This window comes from Oncorhynchus keta, chromosome 28 (assembly GCF_023373465.1).
Source record: "Oncorhynchus keta strain PuntledgeMale-10-30-2019 chromosome 28, Oket_V2, whole genome shotgun sequence".
NCBI classification, from domain to species: domain Eukaryota; kingdom Metazoa; phylum Chordata; class Actinopteri; order Salmoniformes; family Salmonidae; genus Oncorhynchus; species Oncorhynchus keta.
The window spans coordinates 14,087,909-14,093,908 of NC_068448.1; positions in this window are offsets into that span (position 1 = coordinate 14,087,909).

The following is a 6,000-nucleotide window of genomic DNA, read 5'->3' on the forward strand; positions in this document are numbered from 1 at the left end:
CTCACGCCCTGACCATACTAAAACAAAGACATAATAAAAGAACTAAGGTCAGAACGTGACAAGGATAGTCCATCCACCTGGCAGGTGTGGCATATTAAAAAGCTGAATAAACAGCATGGTCATTACACAGGTGCACCTTGTGCTGGGGAAAATAAAGGACTACTCTAAAATGTGCAGTTTTGCATGCTGAAATGTGCAACAATTGGCATGGTGACTGCATGAATGTCCACCAGAGCTGTTGCCAGATCATTTAATGTTAATATATCCTCCATAAGCCGCCTCCAACATCCTTTTGGTGAATTTGGCAGTACGTCCAATAGGCCTTACAACCGCAGACCATGTGTAACCACGCCAACCCATGACCTAGCAGGAACATAGGCTGTGTGTGTGACAGCTCATTGACAGGAGTGAGTGACAGCTCATTTGAAAGATACAGATGGCTACAATAGCTGGCTTAGCTGGCTACAATAGTCTTGAAGGCGAACAGCTGCATGAGCCATGGGTTTGAACCGTGTCCTGTCAACAATATCCCAGACAGACACTCTTAGAAAAACACTATCCCAGACAGACACTCTTAGAAAAACACTATCCCAGACAGACACTCTTAGAAAAACACTATCCCAGACAGACACTCTTAGAAAAACACTATCCCAGACAGACACTCTTAGAAAAACACTATCCCAGACAGACACTCTTAGAAAAACACTATCCCAGACAGACACTCTAAGAAAAACACTATCCCAGACAGACACTCTTAGAAAAACACTATCCCAGACAGACACTCTTAGAAAAACACTATCCCAGACAGACACTCTTAGAAAAACACTATCCCAGACAGACACTCTTAGAAAAACACTATCCCAGACAGACACTCTTAGAAAAACACTATCCCAGACAGACACTCTAAGAAAACACTCTCCCAGACAAACTCTCAGAAAAACACTACCCAGACAGACACTATCCCATACAGACACTCTCAGAAAAACACTATCCCAGAAGACACACTATCCCAGACAGACACTCTTAGAAAAACACTATCCCAGACAGACACTCTTAGAAAAACACTATCCCAGACAGACACTCTCATAAAAACACTATCCCAGACAGACACTCTTAGAAAAACACTATCCCAGACAGACACTCTTAGAAAAACACTATCCCAGACAGACATTCTTATAGAAAAAAATAGTGCTATCTGGAACCTAAAAGGGTTCTTCGGCTGTTCCCATAGGATAACTAGTTTTGGTTCACGGTAAACATGATTTTGGTTCCTTTTAGGTTCCCAAAAGGGTTCTACCTGAAACCAAAAAGGGTTCTCTTACGGGGACAGCTGAAGAACCCTTTCGGGATTATTTTTATCTAAGAGTGTAAGAAACATGAGAGGCGTGTGAGTGACAGCTCATTTGAATGATGCAGATGGCTTATGCACTGACATCAAAGGAAGACAAACACCATTCAGATCATTGGAGAGGGTGTAATTTCTCCAGTAATATAAATAATAGGACAACATCACACATTTTATATGCCTATTATATGAGGATCTATTCAAATGAATAGACGTCACCGACTCAAACTTGTGATTTGATAGCTCAAGTGGCCATTGTATATCTGATGGAAACATAAAGAAGAAAATTAAGCTGCGATGAGACAGACAACCTCTTGTATAACAGAGGCTTGTGATCACGATGCCACATCCTGAGACCCCAGATGATGATGTGTTGTTTGTGATCACAATGAAATGACACGAGGTGAAAACACTCTTGGTGCTGTCTGGAAGGTTCCTTATGATTAATATACATACTCGCGTGCAAGGTCGCAGACACACAGGCACACACACACACTGACAAACACACACGTCTCTTTCCAGATAATGGGTCTATGGCAGGTTCAGGTGTGTTCTCACTGAGAGGATGATTAGACCAATCTCTGTAGCCACTCACAGAACAGAACAGGTGTGGCAGGGTAGCCTAGTGGTTAGAGCGTTGGACTAGTAACCAGAAGGTTGCAAGTTCAAACCCCCGAGCTGACAAGGTACAGATCTCTTGTTCTGCCCCTGAACAGGCAGTTAACCCACTGTTCCTAGGCTGTCATTGAAAATAAGAATTCGTTCTTAACTGACTTGCCTAGTAAAATAAAGGTTAAAAAAATAAATAACAAATAAAAACAGACATGAGTAGCCATGAAGACACTCAAGTCATTTTTGTTTCACAGTCCTCTATAATGAAAGGAAACTTCAGGATACTTGTCATCTATTACAAACACAGACCAGGAAGAACACACAGAAAACACCTTTGTTGGTCGATTCTCAATTTGTGTTCGTCTCTTTACACAACGGATTTCAGTTTGTGTCACCACAGGAAGCGTTTCTGTTTGTCTGTGCAGGTAATGGGTGGGGTTTTACCTGTTTGTGGCCCAGGCAGCACAGATTGTCTCGTAGGATTTCCTACAACTTATTCTAACTCATTTCCAAAATAGAATACAGTGAGTTGGTTTGTTACTGCCTGTTCAGATCTCTCACAAGGGTTAAAGCACAAATGTCTAATTTCTTCCCCCCTCCCTTTCTTCCCCCGCTTTATCTTGGCCAGGTCGCAGTTGTAAATGACAACTTGTTCTCAATTGACTGACCTGGTTAAATAAAAAGTAAAGAAATTGAAAAATCACACTTTTTCACTTACTTTCTCTTCCTCTCTCTCTGTCCCTCTCTCTCTGTCCCTCTCTCTCTCTGTCCCTCTCTCTCTCTGTCCCTCTCTCTCTCTGTCCATCTCTCTCTCTGTCCATCTCTCTCTCTGTCCATCTCTCTCTCTGTCCATCTCTCTCTCTGTCCATCTCTCTCTCTGTCCATCTCTCTCTCTGTCCATCTCTCTCTCTGTCCATCTCTCTCTCTGTCCCTCTCTCTCTGTCCCTCTCTCTCTGTCCCTCTCTCTCTGTCCCTCTCTCTCTGTCCCTCTCTCTCTGTCCCTCTCTCTCTCTCTGTCCCTCTCTCTCTCCCTCTCTCTCTGTCCCTCTCTCTCTGTCCCTCTCTCTCTGTCCCTCTCTCTCTGTCCCTCTCTCTCTGTCCCTCTCTCTCTCTGTCCCTCTCTCTCTGTCCCTCTCTCTCTGTCCCTCTCTCTCTGTCCCTCTCTCTCTCTCTCTCTCTGTCCCTCTCTCTGTCCCTCTCTCTGTCCCTCTCTCTCTGTCCCTCTCTCTCTCCCTCTCTCTCTGTCCCTCTCTGTCCCTCTCTGTCTGTCCCTCTCTCTCTCTCCTCTCTCTCTGTCCCTCTCTCTCTTCCTCTCTCTCTGTCCCTCTCTCTCTGTCCCTCTCTCTCTGTCCCTCTCTCTCTGTCCCTCTCTCTCTGTCCCTCTCTCTGTCCCTCTCTCTGTCCCTCTCTCTCTGTCCTCTCTCTGTCCCTCTCTCTCTGTCCCTCTCTCTGTCCCTCTCTCTCTGTCCTCTCTCTGTCCCTCTCTCTGTCCCTCTCTCTCTGTCCCTCTCTCTCTGTCCCTCTCTCTCTTCCTCTCTCTCTGTCCCTCTCTCTCTGTCCCTCTCTCTGTCCCTCTCTCTCTGTCCCTCTCTCTCTGTCTTTCGCTCTCTTCTCCACACAACTTTGATATTATTCCCATATGTACCCAGCTGTTAATCTAACATTCATTGATGTTTGTAATTTCCTGTAGCTTGTGGTTGTACCTCTACAGTATATGGACATTTATTTCTGTATTGTGTCATGTTCCATGTTTTGTGTGGACCCCAGGAAGAGTAGCTGCTGCTTTCGCAACATCTAATGGGGATCCTAATAAAATACCAATACCAGTCTAGTCAACAGGACATGTCTAGAAGGGTAGAATCAATCATCCTACTGATACCTTATTTGCTTCAAGGAAAACTGAGGGGTCTGTGCAGCAACCATCTGTCTCCTACTTCTAATGGTCAGAGACATTCACAACACACAAAGTTGTATTTCTTCAAGGTAGTCATGAAAGAATGAATCCAGGGCTGGATCCATACAATATTTATACAGGTTCTTCATATTACTATGTCTGTCGGCAGGTACTACTACGCTCATCCGTTGAGACGCTAAACGACATGCAGTCAGTCGCCAATATGTGTAATACATGGCTGATGTCTTTGTAATCTCTTTAGTGGCTTCCAGATGAGGACAAACTGCCTACAGCTGTAAAGCCATAGAGATACAATATGTGTTCTGTGTGTGTGTACGTCTGGTGTGCAGCAGTTGAGGCTGGTGGGAGGAGCTTTGGGAGGATAGGCTCATTGTAATGGCTGGGATAGATTCACTGAACGGTATCAAACATATGAAAACCACATTCTATTCCAGTAATTACAATGAGCCCATCCTCCTATAGCGCCACTCACCAGCCTGCACTACACAAGACTCCACTTGTGTGCGTGTGTGCGTGTGTGCGTGTGTGCGTGCGTGCGTGCGTGCGCGTGTGCGCGCGTGTGCGTGTGCGTGTGTGTGTGGCATAGCAGCAGAGACAGATGAAAAAGGTCCTAGCTTTAGGATATGATGTAGAAGAGTGGTCAGCCCAGACCTACTGCTGGAGGAAGGAGTGGGAGAAGCACAACATACAGACCAATTAACACATGTCTCAATGCAGGTCAGAGCATCACTAGATCCAATTAAATACCTACTGATCAGCAGCCCACTGACTTAGACAGTTTGAAAGACTTCAATATAAAAGGTCAATGTGGACATGTAGCATTCATTGAATCATCTAGTTATGACAGCATAACCTTGAGATTGAATAGCTGTTATGTGATGGGAAGCCCAGTACTGTATGGTGGCATGCAGCATGTAAAGATTTTACAATGTTTTTCATCTAGTGGAAATGTGAAGATTGTATGGTGTTTTTCATCTAGTGGAATGTGAAGATTGTATGGTGTTTTTCATCTAGTGGAAATGTAAAGATTGTATGGTGTTTTTCATAGAGTGGAAATGTGAAGATTGTATGGTGTTTTTCATAGAGTGGAAATGTGAAGATTGTATGGTGTTTTTCATCTAGTGGAAATGTAAAGATTGTATGGTGTTTTTCATCTAGTGGAAATGTAAAGATTGTATGGTGTTTTTCATCTAGTGGAAATGTGAGGATTGTATGGTGTTTTTCATCTAGTGGAATGTGAAGATTGTATGGTGTTTTTCATCTAGTGGAATGTGAAGATTGTATGGTGTTTTTCATCTAGTGGAAATGTAAAGATTGTATGGTGTTTTTCATCTAGTGGAAATGTAAAGATTGTATGGTCTTTTTCATCTAGTGGAAATGTGAGGATTGTATGGTGTTTTTCATCTAGTGGAATGTGAAGATTGTATGGTGTTTTTCATCTAGTGGAATGTGAGGATTGTATGGTGTTTTTCATCTAGTGGAATGTGAGGATTGTATGGTGTTTTTCATCTAGTGGAATGTGAGGATTGTATGGTGTTTTTCATCTAGTGGAATGTAAAGATTGTATGGTGTTTTTCATCTAGTGGAATGTGAAGATTGTATGGTGTTTTTCATCTAGTGCATGTGGTGCAACGTGGCGTTGGTGGATGGAGCGAGACATGATGTCCCAGATGTGCTCAATTGGATTCAGGTCTGGGGAACGGGCGGGCCAGTCCATAGCATCAATGCCTTCCTCTTGCAGGAACTGCTGACACACTCCAGCCACATGAGGTCTAGCATTGTCTTGCATTAGGAGGAACCCAGGGCCAACCGCACCAGCATATGGTCTCACAAGGGGTCTGAGGATCTCATCTCGGTACCTAATGGCAGTCAGGCTACCTCTGGCGAGAACATGGATGGATGTGCGGCCCCCAAAGAAATGCCACCTCACACCATGACTGACCCACCGTCAAACCGGTCATGCTGGACGATGTTGCAGGCAGCAGAACGTTCTCCACGGCGTCTCCAAACTCCATCACGTCTGTCACGTGTGCTCAGTGTGAACCTGCTTTCGTCTGTGAAGAGCACAGGGCGCCAGTGGCGAATTTGCCAATCTTGGTGTTCTCTGGCAAATGCCAAACGTCCTGCA